Genomic DNA, 15,909 nt, shown 5'->3' with positions numbered 1-15,909 from the left:
TAAATGTACTTAACAGTGATCCACAGTAAACCGTCAGCACTGTTTTACACTAACATCTTCCAAATACGGAAAAAGACTTTTAGAAGAATTAAAATTTTACCTGTCCTCTAGAATATATATTTCTTGATCTTATTTTGAAACACTTTAGATTTGTTTCACTTCTATTTCAGTCGTTTCAAGTTCCATTTCTATAACTTGATGGATAGTTTTCTTTTTGTTTTGTTTGTTTGTTTGTTATGTTTTGTTTTTTGTTGGTTTGTGGTTTTGGATTTTTTGGATTTGTTTTTTTTTTTTTTGAGACAGGGTGTGTCTGTATATCCCTGCTGTCCTGAAACTCACTCTGTAGACCAGGCTGGCCTCGAACTCAAAAATCTGCCTCCTACTCTGCCTCCCAGAGTGCTGGGATTACAGTCTTGTGCCACCAGCGCCAGGCCTCTTTTTGTTTTGTAAATACTACATCTCAAATCTTGTTTGAGAAATTTCAGTACTATCTGATTCAAGATTACTTTTCATCTGTTCTGTTTCAAACTGCATTCCATCTTAACGTCAGTAAACCCATTTCAATGGAAATTTATTAATTCCAATTAAAGGTGTATCTAATAATTCACTAATAAGCACAAATGGGTTTATTTTTGCTGTACTATTGTGAAACTCTATGTAAACTGCACACTTCTTGAAAAAAAATACATAATCTTTCACTTAAGTGGTCAAATAATAAGACGAAGAAGATTGTCTGTTGCAAAAGTAAATATTAAGTATGCATTGCTCTCAGTTTTGAAAACTGATTTTTTTAAAGCACCTTTGTAAAGCACCTGACATTTTTCTCCTTCCTCACCTAGTAGCTGCATTGCTTTTACTTCCTACTCTCTTCTTTTGTTTGCAAATACAGTTATTATAGATCACTTGAGCTCGGCTATGCACAATACCTATTTTTTATTTATGTATAGATGCCATGCAACTGTGAATTACAAGACAGCGGGAATGGAATAATAATGAACTCATTTGCAATGAAGTGGACTCATTATTATGCCAGCTGCTGATATTCTCCGGCCCTGAATTCTTCCTGGCAAACAAGGTCCCAGGGGAAAGTCTTCAGTTTGGCTAAAGAAAATAATGTTGCATTGTAAAAGTCACTTTAAATCTGACACTTACTGATTTAATAATAATAGCATAGTATTTTAAGAAAAATTCTGCATTTTTTCCACTGGGAGCTGTTTTTTTCCTGGAAATATATATATACACATATATATATTATATATGTATAGAAAATATGCATATATTTTTTGTATATTCCAACAGTAACTTGTTATTATCTTAGCATAAGCTTAGATAAAATAGTCTTTATATTTGGGACATGATCCCCCACAATTCACAAAAGATTGTACAATATCCATTAAAAATATCAATTTCATTTTAGAGAACAAAAAATTATTCACTGTTTTTGCAAACAAGCTCTCAGACAAGTATTATTAACTTCACACAAATGCACAAATATTCTTTGTTATGTGCTTAAATCTCAAAAACCATTATAAGCTTTATTAAATACAAGATGAGCTTGATACTCCATTTTATTCCTTTAATATACATCTCATTAGATTTTGAGCTTCATGTGTTAAAATGAGCAAAATTTGCTACAAAAAGATAAATACCTAGTTATGGCATCATCTCGTTGACACAACTTACTTCTTATTTCAAGACGCATGCTTGGCATGAGATTCTGGAATTCTACTTAGAGTTTTCAGTAGCTTACAAAAAGGAAATTTGTGCCACTGTGTTTCTTTATACCATGCACAACATAATAATTTTTACTAACGGAAACTGCTACTTTGTAGAATTTTAAATAATTTGACTCATGTAATTATTTGCAAATAGAATATTGCACCTATGGAAAATTGTTCAGCACATTTTACAAAATGACTAGAGTAATATACTCCAGACTCATTGTGCATGCACCTTATATTTTTCAGTGATAGGTCATACTATTCCTTTCTTTAGTTGTAAAAAATGTTCTGAAATACTGATGAAAAAAGCATGATTTCCTTAAAATGAAAATGATAATTTCAAAGGCTTTTCTATCTTTAGATAAACCAAGGCCAAATTTCTTAAGTATCTTTAACACACTTTTAAAAAAATATAACATATTAGAAAATTTAAATTAACACCATTATTTAAACTCCCTCATAAACTAAGAATTACTTTTTCCTAATTCTGCTGCTTTGTTGGGAATAAATTGTCATATACTTAACATAGTGATGAAGCTATTTGGAGAATGTCAAAGAATAATAGAAAGAGCTTCACCAACTTAAAACACATCATAGTTTACCTAAGTGCTAACATATAACCACATATAATCCCATATTGTTTTAAGAATTTTGCTAAAATATTTCTCTAAAATATGTAAATGCATCAGCTACAAATACAAGAGGTCCATTTTGTTGTTTGCTAAAAGACACACTACATAGAATACCAACATTCTAGTATAAAATTATTTGATTTTTTTCCCGTTTTGGTAAGCCAGCATTTTAGAATAAAGTTCAATAGATGTAAAATGTAAGTGATAGTAGGAAGAGTTGGCGCTGATGAATAGTTTATCATTTTTATGTGACAATCTATTTACGTGAAGCAAGAACATTTTTGCAAGTGTTATTTTATTTTCATGCCTGATTTTAGAAAAATGAATACATTCTCTGTGAGATTAAAGAAAATGTACAGGGAACGTTCACATTTGAATAATAAGTCAACTATTTTTAAATCAGTCATTGAATGTGTATGGCACTGCAGTATGAAAGGCACCTATAGGCATGCCAGTTATAGGATGTGGTGCCAATCTGCGGTAGATAATTTAGCAATGAGAGCATCTGGCATCTTGGAAAGCTCTTTATACATTTTTTTGGCACTGTTTAGTTACTTCTACATTGATCACTTGCTAATACATTTTCAAAGATCTATGGGTTGCTGGGATAGTATTTAACCTTTGCTTATTCCTTTTTTATTTTAAATCAATGTAGTTCTTATCATGTTAAAAATTGTGTGTGTGTGTGTGTGTGTGTGTGTGTGTGTGTGGAGTGTCTATGTCACTAAAAGTTTCACTAATACTGAAAAATGAAAAACAACTTGGAAATACTTTTATAAAATCTGCTCCTAATATCTATGCCAGAGTGAAACTGTATTTCACCAGTACAACATAACATACCTTACACATTTGTTCAGTAATATTTTCTGAATAAAATTTTAACATTCATATCTTGAACTATCAAACTTAACTAAAAGAAAGTTCAAAACTTCCTTTCACAAAAGGTGGATTCAGCATGGTATAATTGATTGGGTTTGGCGAAATTGTGAGAAAATAAAAGTGTAGAGAGTAACTTTAGGTACAGATGAGTCATTTGAGTTATGCAGAAATGGATAATCATTTTAAAAAGTATATCCAAAGACCTATACCATAAATGATAATATAGTGCATGCCTAATAATTTAAATCTCTCTCTCTCTCTCTCTCTCTCTCTCTCTCTCTCTCTCTCTCTCTCTCTCTCTCAAGGGTTTCTCTGTATAGCTCTGGCTGTCCCAGAACTCATTCTGTAGACCAGGCTGGCCTCAAACTCAGAAATCCACCTGCCTCTGCCTCCCAAGTGCTGGGATTACAGGCGTGCGCCACCACGGCCCAGCTGTGATGTTGATTTTAAAAAACCCATAGAAATGATTAATGAAAAACAATACATCACAATAATTATGTATAATGCATATCAGCTCTTAGAAATGAACTATGATATATTACATATGTTTTTTTATTTTATGTTCCAATGTTTTATGAATGATATCTTATAATTTTTTGTACATATGAAAAAAACTTGCTGTTAAATATTGCTGAAAATCACATTGGTTTAACAAGTTTTGCAGTTTAAACTATATAACTACATTTAGAATCACAGACCTAAATCTTTATCACTCACTCTGCACAAAACTCAACTCCAAATGCCTCAAGTACCATAAGACCAAGGACCATGAATATGATAGAGAAGAAAGTAGGCAATAGGTTTGAACTCATTGGATTCGGAAAGAAGTTTCTGCACAGGATCTTGATAGTGGAGACATTTAGAGCAATACATCATAAATTGAATCTTATTAAATTACAAATGCTTCTATATGTCACAGGGCATCATATCATAACATAAGACAGTGTACAATACTGAAAATAATCTTTAACATCAGATTTAGGGTTTCTATTGATAACATATTTTTAAAGCTCAAAAATTAATAAAATCAAGCAAACCATTCAATTAAACAGTCATGAAACTGAAAAGGCTGTTTAAAGAATGAGGTACAAATTGCTAGGAAACATTTTAAAACTGTTGAATATCCTTAACCACCAGAGAAATGGAAATTAAAACAACTTTGAGATTTTCTTTTATCCGAATCAGATTAGTTAAATCTCAAAGCCAAATGAGAGCAGATGTTATAGAGAAGTAGAGAATAGGAAAATACTTATTTACAAATTCTGGCAGTGTAAATTCATGCTGGCAATTTGGAAAACAGAATGGAGCATCTTCAGGAAGCTATATTTGCCACATGATCTACATATACCACTCTTATGCATATATACAAAGGAGTATATATCTACTGAAGAAATACCTGTTCATATTTATTCATGGCTGCTCTGCTGATAGTTAGGAAATTGAAAGAGCTGACAGTCCATCAGCTGATGAATACATAAAGAAAATGTGATACATTCATACATTTAACTGTTAAGACAAATAGAATTAATGTAGCCACAAGTACAATTGGAATAAGTCATCCTAACTGAGATCAGACACACCAGTAAAGACAAATGTTATGTTTTCTCCTGTTTGTTAACATTAGCTCTGAATCTATGTATATGAATGTCTAATTTGAGATATCCATAGAGGTCAAGAAATGTGTAAGGAGTTATAGAGGTGAGGGGCTTTAAAAGGGAGAAGAGATTGAATGGATTAACTGAGCATAATGGACTAGTAAGGATTTCAAGACATGAAAAAATAGGAAAGCATGGTAGAAGATGCTATAAAGTGAGGGATAACAACACTGAAATCATATGGAAACCTAATACTGTAGACACTTCCTAATTTATGGCACATGCATGTGTAAAATGACTTTGAGAAGACTTATTCTATAGCAAAGTTACAATGCCCCTATTAGACACAAAGCAACAAATATAAAGCCCAGTGCCAACAAGGGATTACTTCATTTGGATATGTTCTTAAAAAATAACTCACAGACTCCCAACCATTTCATGCAAACAGTCCTCTGTTTATCATTTATATGTAATAATAAGACTCTATTACCGAAAACACCAAATTTTTTGAGTCATAGAATGTAGGAAAATTAAGTTGATATTAAACTAGAAAATTTCTCTTTATAAGCCTGCTGTCATAGTGAAAGAACATAATAGGTATAATACTTGAGGATAAAGGTAATCATCAATCTCATTGAGCTGTGCACACTGGGAGCTATAATAGTATAATAATAATTGGCCTGGATATATATGCCCACTGGGGCAATAGTAGACTGAATATTATGAGAGTAATCAACAATTTTCTTGTTGAATTTGAATCCCACATTGCAAGATGGAACTGATACTTACACAATAATGGGGCCCAAAAAGCTATAGCTAGAGTAGTCTTAGGTCATAGAAGTTAAAGTATTTAACCAATTCCAAATGATTTACCATTACAGCCATAGATGAATACATTTCTGAACTTTCATAAAATAATCTTCTATTTGTAACAAATGACAACACAGTGATCTAATTTTTTGAAGTTGAATAAGTCATAAGAAATAATACCACTGTTAAAACATGGTTATTGACATTCACAGAGACACCTATGCACACATGTACACAAAATTTCATTATTTATAAAATAATTTAAAATATGTAAGATTATAATATATACCATATAAATATATCTATTTGGAGAGATATGTGAACCACACAGTTGAAATAATATTCTCTGAGTACTAAAAACATTCAGTGTGAAATTCTATCTTTGGTTTATATATGCATTCATGCATATATATGTGTGTATGTATGCATGTGTGTGTGTGCATGTGTATGTGTGTGTGCATGTGTGTGTATGTGTGTGTGTATGTGTGTGTGTGTGTGTGTGTGTGTGTATCTATGTGTGTGAAAGTGTTCATGAATATTTTTACATATCCATTATGGTTCTATACACTCAGTGATGTAGAGTGAGTTATACTAAATTCTTATACATATTGCCTGCATTTACAATGTTAGGTTATAACTGGTCTATTGTAAATAATAGCACCAGGCTCTATTATTTACTAATTAAAATCTTTTCTGCAGTTTTAGATTTATGTTTTGTAATCTTTGAGTGCTTTAATTCATTCCATACTTAATTACTTTGCAGTATGTTTTCTACAGGCATAAGTAAGCTTAATAATAGAGATGGATGATAATTATCTGGAAAAGGCTTAAGGGTACAGGAAAATACTTGAAACACTCTCCAAAGTCCTACCTAAAATGGACAGTTTATTGGCTTCATGAATGACTTCAGCTACTCTTGATTTTATAAATTTTGTTATATAGATCTCCATTATCTGGCATATGTAAGCCAGAAAAGCCATTATAAAAATAAATTCTTCTTGATTTTCTCCATTTACTTTGGTCTTGGGATGTTTTACACTTTGCAGTGAAACTTGGTCTGGAATATCAGGCTGATTTTTTAAGCTGTCAATTCTCTTTTGTTCTATAACATATCATCACTATCAAAAGACTAGCACAAACCAGTTCACAGGTACTACCTATTCTTCCTTCTTTAATCTAGTCTTTGGCAAACATTTAGTCACCTTTTCTCCTTTTGGAGTTGAATATTACACATATTTTATGTGAATTTATTTACATGGTATGTGATTTCAGAGTGGCTTTTGTAATTTTGCAACATATTTTCTCCTGCCTGCAAGATATGCTGGTTCAACATGTTTTTGGATTAACTCAGCATTATTTGATCAGTTTTATCAAATAATCCTTGATGGATACTACTAAAGTGACCAAAAACCTGTTGATACTAGACGGTTTATGGATCCTAAGAAAACTGACTATTATTTCACTGTTAAGCAAACATAAAATTAAGAACATATTATTATATTCATAGTTCATTGCAACATTCAACTGTCCAAAGAGAATATTGTTATTGTATCATATGTAATTAAGATACAATATACCCACAACTGGACAGAGACTAACAGATTTCGGATCACTTTGGGCAAAATAGAATATTTCTCTCACACATGTTCTTTCAAGGCTTAGGAATATATATAGTAGAAGAGGTAGACTGATTGCAAGAACCAGAGGTGGTGGATGATTCCAAATAAAAATATTGATCCAGATAAAACAAGACAGAGCAATAATGTAAATATACAGCAATCCGTATGTTTCCAATATGAGTGCCCAAAATTGTGCCAGTAAATACAAGTCCAGAACAAATTCAAGCCAGACAAAATCTTGAGACAGAGAGGAGGAGTGAGTATAATGTCCTACTCCTAACCAGGAAGCTATTTATAACTGGTTCCAGCTGGGAGATCAAAAATGTGCTTTCTCAATGAAGTGACAGTACATATATCAGCCATACCCCAGAACATGCCTAAGAGCAATTGGCTAACACAAAACAGAATCCGTGGTTTTGTTTATTTGTCTGTTTGTTTGATTGATTGATATTTTGTGTGACTTTGTTTTTGCAATTTTGATTTTCAATTTTTTTCTTTTTATATTATCATTACTATTGGTTTTAATTTTTTTGAAAAAGAACATGAAGCTGATGAGGTAGGGTGGTAGGAAAGAGCAGGTAGAACTTTTACGATCAGTATCAAAATATAATTGTATGAAACTTTAAAAAGGTTAATAAATATAAGAAATAGGTAAGTCAGACTTGAGAAAAAATAATAGAAAAACAAAAAATTAAATAATTAAATTTGGCATCACAAATCAACTATCAACTCTATATACCTACATTAATGAAAAACATAAACTTTTATTTTCAATGATTTAAATGGAGTCTTAATTTTTTTATTTTTTTTCTCCTTAAAGAATCACATTTTGTTGCCAGTTTGATACAATTAAAAACATTATCCTTAAAAATGTGTCATGTGATGAAGTTTTTTCAATAATAATGCTCCTGAAATGAAGGCCATAATAAAAGCCAAAGTTGTTCTCTTCATAGAATAAAGCAACGGTTCTACTTTCACTAGTATTAAAACAATAAACTATAGCATAATTATGAAAACACCTTTTATCATAACTCCAAATAGAAACATGGGATCTTATCACTTCTTTCATTGAGTAGGAAGAGATAAATTAAGGTGCGTATTTTGAGACATCATATTTTCTAAGATGTGCTTCTACTTTTAACATATTAATAACAACAGCCTCAATAATTACTGGTGAATATTTATAGGTCACAGGTTACAGACCTCTAGTAGAAAAGAGAAGATAAGAGGGGAGAGAGAGAGACAGAGACAGCGAGAGAGAGACAGAGAGAGTCTGTGTGTATGTGTGTGTGTATGTGTCTATGCGTGTACTTAATATTCGAACATGGAAAGGGATTTATCAACTTTAACCATTAAAAGATTTATTCTATTATCTTCTTAGTGCCCTCCATTCTAAAGGGAACCATCTTGAATGGGAGCTGTTTTCTGTATTGTGTTTGTTGGAATCACAGGATCAAGGACTCCCTGTGCTTCATGGCATTTTATACTAATCCTGTTTTACTAAATGTGACTCTTCATCTGGCTTGAAATCAAGAATGTCAAAGCTGTAACTCCCTTGTCATGCAGCGCTGTACAGATCATCGCACTAATTATCATTCTTTCATGCAGAGAATAAGAGTGTTCATGGATTAATACAAACCACACTGGATCTCAACTATCTCTGTATTCAGCACCACAATATTTACAAGACATACAAATTTCCAAATAAAAGGATTCAGCTGCTATCTTCAACTCCGATGTTTGCTTTATCTCCAGCATCTTGAGCATAATGGGGCATTAATGAAAATTTGCAAATAAAATATTAGACCATTAAATATGTAAGATTTAATCTATTTTATTATCTTCCTAGAGTGAACATACATATATGTGGGAAATCAGTACATTTTTTAGATTAGAATAACCCAGTGTTCATAGAGTTTTTAAAAAGTAAACTGCATTTATCATCAGGATGCATTTTGACAGTTTATATATCATTGCCTTTTCCTGTCATTTGCAAATACATATTTAAATTTTCTTATAATTATTAATATTTGATAATATGTTTATTTTAATTTTAAAGAATAAGCTTGTGTTCCAGGCTGGCTTTAAACTCTTTCAATAGCTGAGTATGACCTTGAAATTAAACCAACTAGCTCTGTACTTGCTAGTGTTATATCAATTTGACCCAAGGTAGAGTCATCTAGTCATCTAAAAGTAGAGAACATGAAATGAGCAAATGCTTCCACACAGGCTGAATGTAAGCCTATAGCATGTTTTCTTAATTAGTAATTCATGGGAGGAGATCCCAGCCCACTGTTAGTGGGAACATACCTGAAGTGGTACTGGGATTTATAAGAAAGCAGCTTGAGCAAATCATGTGAAGCAGTTCAGCAGCAGCACCCTTCCTTGGTGCTGCTCCAGCAACCATCAGCTCCTGCCTCCAGGTTCCTGTCATATTTGACCTTCTGTCTTGACTTACTTTCTGGATAAACTGAGATGTCAAAGCATAAGCTAAATAAACTTTTTCCAACTTGATTTTTGGTCATGATGTTTCACCCTAGCAATTTTGACCATGAAAGAAAAGTTGGTACCAGAATAGAGGGTATACATGCAAGAGAGCTAACCATGCTTTAGGGATGATTGTGTATGGATGTTGGAATTTGGGGGTAAAAAAACAAACAAACAAAAAAATTACTGGCTGCTGTAAGTTGTTTTGTAAAAGCATGGATGATATGAATGCTAAGAATAGTACAGGTGATGGAGGCTTGTAAAGATTCAGAGGGAATCAACGACTCTACCGGGCCCTTTGTGTGCAGAATCTCTGGTGTCTAGTCAACAGTAACTGAAGAGTCCCCATAATTAAGAAGAGTTTCCTGTAGCTGCCAGCAGCTACATGTAAACCAGGTTACCTGTTGAGAGAATTTTGGGGTCATAGGGAAGAGCGGCGAAAAGAACGTACGGCCAAGTCAATGTTCACTGATCAAAGCCGTAAACTTTAATGGCGCCGGACCTTTTAACAGTTTGGGAAAACCCTCCCCCCAGACTCCAGGCTGAGTTCCGGTGGAAGTTGTCTAGCTTCTCTTGGAGGTCTTCGTCTTGACTGCTCCGGCAGCTGGGTGGGTCACTTGCTTAATTCAGGAATTCCTATACCTGGAGGAACAATGAACTTAACCTTTACTACGAGCGCTCCACCCTAGGTGGAGCAGGATCCTGGCTAACTGGGAGAAGTTAACCTTGACCAAAGTCAAACTCTGACCAAGTGCAAGACTGCCCCAATATGGCTCTGTACATGTCCTCCCTTTTTTTATTAATTTGAACACGAGGAGGTAGAAAACAAGTGGATAAATATCCTTCATAAGAAGGCGGGCCTTAACCAGGAGGGGAAGCATTGACCGTAATTCCTCTTAAATATTGTATAACGTCTTTTTCAGAGGAGGGGTAATAGGCTCCCTTATTATTTTAAGGACAGCCTCTCGACGTTAACCCCTATGCAATTAGGTGTACTTCCTGGGGACTCAGAAGCAGAAATTCACCTCCCCATGCAGTGCTTTGCCTCGCACGTCTCGCTGGTACCCATGTTTGTTCAAAAACAAACACACATAGATCTGAGTTCTATGTGGCTCCCTCTTTGGAGATCCACTTGTGTAAGTTTTGAAGCCAGGGGGGTCTGCAAGTGTCTTTAACAGACATGTAATCTCTCCATCCAGGTGAGCCTGGGTGGAGACAGCCAGTCTGCTTAACAGACAAGGTCAAGGGTTAAAGGTGGAATAGGATTAACTTGTCCCAGAAGTATCCAATTCAGTTGTAAATTAACAACTTTAAGGACCCAAGGCTTGGCCTCTGAGATGGGAGAGGTAGCCTTGTGTATCAAGAAATAAGCTGTTACTTCTCAGGAAAAGAGGAGACTATATGTTAAATTAACACAGCTGGCTGAAGATTGTTAGCCATCTTCAAAGTTGGAATCTTCAATATTGGAATTATTTCTAGACTAGTCTATGGTTAAATCAGCTGAACACAATAAGGAGAAGAGTCATTTTAACTCTTCTTTAGATTAATTTTTCCTAAGCTAGCTTAACAGTCTCTATTTTCTGTCCCACAAAGTCTAAAAGCTTGAAGCTAGGCAATTTATCTAACCTGGGACATTTAACAATTGAGGTAAGTCAAGAACATATACCCAATATAGCTCTTATGTTACCATGGTCTGGGCATTCAGCAAGCACACAGTCAGCATATCTTCTGCAGCATTCTGTGGAAAAAACAGAGGACATGCCTTCTCCCCCAATATTAAATCAGGATCATGGCATATGTTAGTAAGTGAATTCCTTCATTTCACCTGGACATCAATATGTCTAATTACAAGATGTCATATACATTTAGCAAGGAGTTTCTTGGCATCTAAATTTTAAAATTTTTTTAAAAACATGCAAGCATAATTTAAATTATATGCACAGGGACACAATTTCCCCTCTTTTCTTTCTTCCAAGAAGATATTGTTTTATTAATTTAAGTTGGAACACAAAGTATAAACCATAACATAGGCAATAACTATGTAATTATATAAAATATAGTTGCTTTTTCTGTTAGAGCAGTTGCAACTAGACAGCCTAAAAATGAATCATTAGTCACATGTACATATTTTTTTAATCTTTTAAATTAGAAATATGAATATCATTTATCTGTAATAACTAAGTCCTCTAGGATTAACACCATTACGTGGTAGAGGTAGAAATTGAGGACATCAAGAACAATTCTTTATAATTTGATGTGCACAAAATATAAAATTATTTCAAATACCTAAAGGACAGTCATTTAGAGAACATATCCTTTGTTCTTAGAAATTTGAATCACATTTGTATAAACTGTAGAAATTAAGAATTAGCAGTATTAAAAATGGACCAATTTTAAGCAATTATAAACCATGAGCTATGTATATCTACTATTATTAAAAGCTTGACCTTTAACATCTTAAAAATAGCTGCTATAGCACCCAATTCAGGTATCTGTGTTGAAGCAGGGAGAAACTTAAAGGAATAAACATGTGATCTGATAGTACAAATTATCTTTTGGATAACAATTATTAATTTTGCCTAAAAATGCTTGCCATGTAATAGATCAACCATTAATAATAAATTTGATTGTTGCTTGAAGCAAGGAACAAATGTTTCCTACCTTGAAAACAGAGGTTTAAGACCTTCTGTGGCAAGCTTAAAATGAGGTAAATAAGATAAAGCCAATTAATATATCCTAACAACTTTTGAAAGCCATTTACCTAAAAATTCTAAAAGTCTATGGTTAGAGCAAAGGCCTGTAACAAACATTCTATGATTATAGACTGAAAAATGTAAGATCCTAACTCTTGTATTGAAAGAGAGACAAACATTTTTTTTCTCACAGGACATAAGGCTGTTAGCCATTCCTTGAGGTAAAAACTTTCTAATGAAATTGCTTTGTTGTTTCTTTAAAATTAGAAGCAAATGCTTTTATAATTATCAGAATGTAAAGTAAAAAACCAACCCTTTAAATTTACAATAATTTTGTAGGGAGTAGACAGGCCAAATGTTAATGCCTTTATAGCCTCCTTGACCTTTCATAGATTTGAACAGCATTTTAACCCACACCTGGATAAGTCAAAAACTTTTTTTTTTTTTTAAGCCAAACACTCCCTAGGTGGGGCCTGTAAGGCAGAAACAATTTCTCAAGCTTCCTCACTAGCTTCCCCTGAGGCAGCTCTAAGCTTTGCATTAACTCAAATGTAAAAATTCTGCCCTAGGATCCACCCTGAGTCCTTGGCAAGAACATTGTATGAGATTACTGGAAAGTAAATATCTTCTAATCTGAGCCTTTTATCTAAGACCAGACCCAAACTATCTGTCCTGCAAGGACATTTTGAGGATTAAACAAAAGAAACCGGTAATTCTATGGTCAAAGGAACCTACTTGATATCAAATACATTTCTACAGAGATATCCTTTTTAATCTTGGAGGGTTAAATTTTGCTCCTACCATTGTAGCCTATAAACTTGTGGAAAAGTGGCAATGGGCCTTTAAAACCCATAGCTGTATCACTCTCAAAATTATCTTAATTACAAAATGTTAACAATTACGAGCCAGCAAACTGAAAACTGTAGCCAATGACACACTGATTTTTATTGTAACTCAATGTTTTCTTGCAATATTAGAGCACAATTGTAATTTTGGAAGCAAATCTCAATTTTAAACAATCTATTTTCTTTAAAATTAATGGCAAACACATATTTACAGCACAAGGTTTGTATGCCAGTTCTTATGTTCAAGTGTATAACAGTGTAACTTATTAAAGAGACACTATTTAAATCTTAATCTTCATTAAATCTAATCTCCAGGCCAAGATTCACATGAAACACCATGCCAATTTAGGAGCGTCCCAAAGGCCTGTATTTCCTGGATTGCGTCATGCCACGTGTTCAAAATGGCGACTACCCTAAACTACCAGCCTTAACCTAACTTTTGTTAATAACATTATACCTTTTAAATCATGTGCAGTGACTTAAGCCAATACTCTATAGTCAAGACATGCAAAATATACCTTTAAATCCAATTATAAACAAGAACAAGGCATGAGTGGCGTTAGGCCACGTGTAGTTAGTTAAGATAGCTCTAACACTGAATCACCAGTTTTAAACTAACCTTTTCTTAATAACACTATACCTTTTACATAATAACCAATTAATTTATAACTCTTTAGTCAAGAAATGTAAAGCCTTATATCATTAAAACCAATTAGAAGCAAGTCTAAAGCGACTACCTGAATTTCACAAGCCAAACCAAGGTCTTCCCAAATCTCGAGGTTTCTGGGCTTTTAAGAGCGGCTTTTTCCCCAGCCACGCTTGCCTCTTGAGTGAGCTGCGCTGTCGCGGCGTGGCTTTGAATCAATCCCCACACAAACTGTGGCTAGCTCAAGAGGTTACCAGCAGATGTAATCTTTACCAATTTTTTCTTTTTAACATGAAACAGTCATTCACACAAAGACACAGAGAGGACATAAACATACACATAGACAGACAGTCGGTGCACCGGGACAAACACGGAAAGATACACAGAAGGTTAAGCGTGCTTGTTAAGCAATTGCATCCATTTTCCTCTTTAAACAGCTCTTAGAAGCTGTGGACATATGCCTATTTTTAAAAACCCCTTTCTTTTCGCCGAAATCAGCTCTTACGAGCTTTGGGCAAATGCCTACCAAATTCCTTCCCCATATTTCCCTATCTTATCAACCCAAGCAGTCCCTGCGCTGGGTCCACGCAGTATGCTTGAAAAACTGTATCCATTCCTTGCACTCACAACAATAGACACGAATTCACTAGCGCTAGCTTTGACCTCTATGTTGCTTACCGTGCAGATACCATTAATTTTCACCTTTTCCGCGAAGCTTCGCTGGATAGGGCTACCTCAAGAAATTCTCTCGTGGCAGGTCTCCCACGTTCAGGCGCCAATATGTAGCTGCCCGCAGCCACATGTAAACCGGGTTACCTGTTGAGAGAATTTTGGGGTCATAGGGAAGAGAAGCGAAAAGAACGTGCGGCCAAGTCAATGTTCACTGATCAAAGCCGTAAACTTTAATAGCGCCGGACCTTTTAACAGTTCGGGCAAACCCTTCCCCCCAGACTCCAGGCTGAGTTCCGGTGGAAGTTGTCTAGCTTCTCTTGGAGGTCTTCGTCTTGACTGCTCCGGCAGCTGGGTGGGTCACCTGTTTAATTCAGGAATCCCTATACCTGGAGGAACAATGAACTTAACCTTTACTACGAGCGCTCCACCCTAGGTGGAGCAGGATCCTGGCTTTCTGGGAGAAGTTAACCTTGACCAAAGTCAAACTCTGACCAAGTGCAAGACTGCCCCAATATGGCTCTGTACATGTCCTCCCTTTTTTTATTAATTTGAACACGAGGAGGTAGAAAACAAGTGGATAAATATCCTTCATAAGAAGGCGGGCCTTAACCAGGAGGGGAAGCATTGACCGTAATTCCTCTTAAATATTGTATAACGTCTTTTTCAGAGGAGGGGTAATAGGCTCCCTTATTATTTTAAGGACAGCCTCTCGACGTTAACCCCTATGCAATTAGGTGTACTTCCTGGGGACTCAGAAGCAGAAATTCACCTCCCCATGCAGTGCTTTGCCTCGCACGTCTCGCTGGTGTTTCCCTAATGAAATTACTGGTAAAATTGATATTTGATTAGCTAGAGCTGAGAAATTGCATGTGATAAGAAGAAAGAAACTTCATTTAGGTACACTCTGGAAAGTGTTACTTCAGAATCAGCACATAGAAGATGTGTTTCAGGGGTTGTGCTAAGGTTGTGCTTTATGATCATAGCTAAACTTAGTGGTATTAGAGTCATCTAAGTAGTACTGTTTTCCTAGGCATGAAAGCATGCTGGAGATGTTGAAGCTTGGACACTGTGAGGCCAGCCTGGGGTCCCTAATGGGAACCTAGAAGAAACTATTGGCCAAAGTACAGACCAGTTACAGCAAAGTATGTCAAATATTTGAGGATTGCAGTACCATAGGATGACCACCATGGATAGTTGCAGTGATGGAGTGCAGGCCACCTGAAACTGGAAGTAAAAGCTCTCTGTGCTGCAGAGGTCAGAACTAGAGAAGTGACTCAAACCTTTTGTTTGGACCTAGAAGATTGTGAGTG

This window comes from Apodemus sylvaticus, chromosome 12, assembly GCF_947179515.1.
Source record: "Apodemus sylvaticus chromosome 12, mApoSyl1.1, whole genome shotgun sequence".
In the NCBI taxonomy this organism is placed as follows: Eukaryota; Metazoa; Chordata; class Mammalia; order Rodentia; family Muridae; genus Apodemus; species Apodemus sylvaticus.
Note: the sequence above shows the minus strand (reverse complement) of the source record.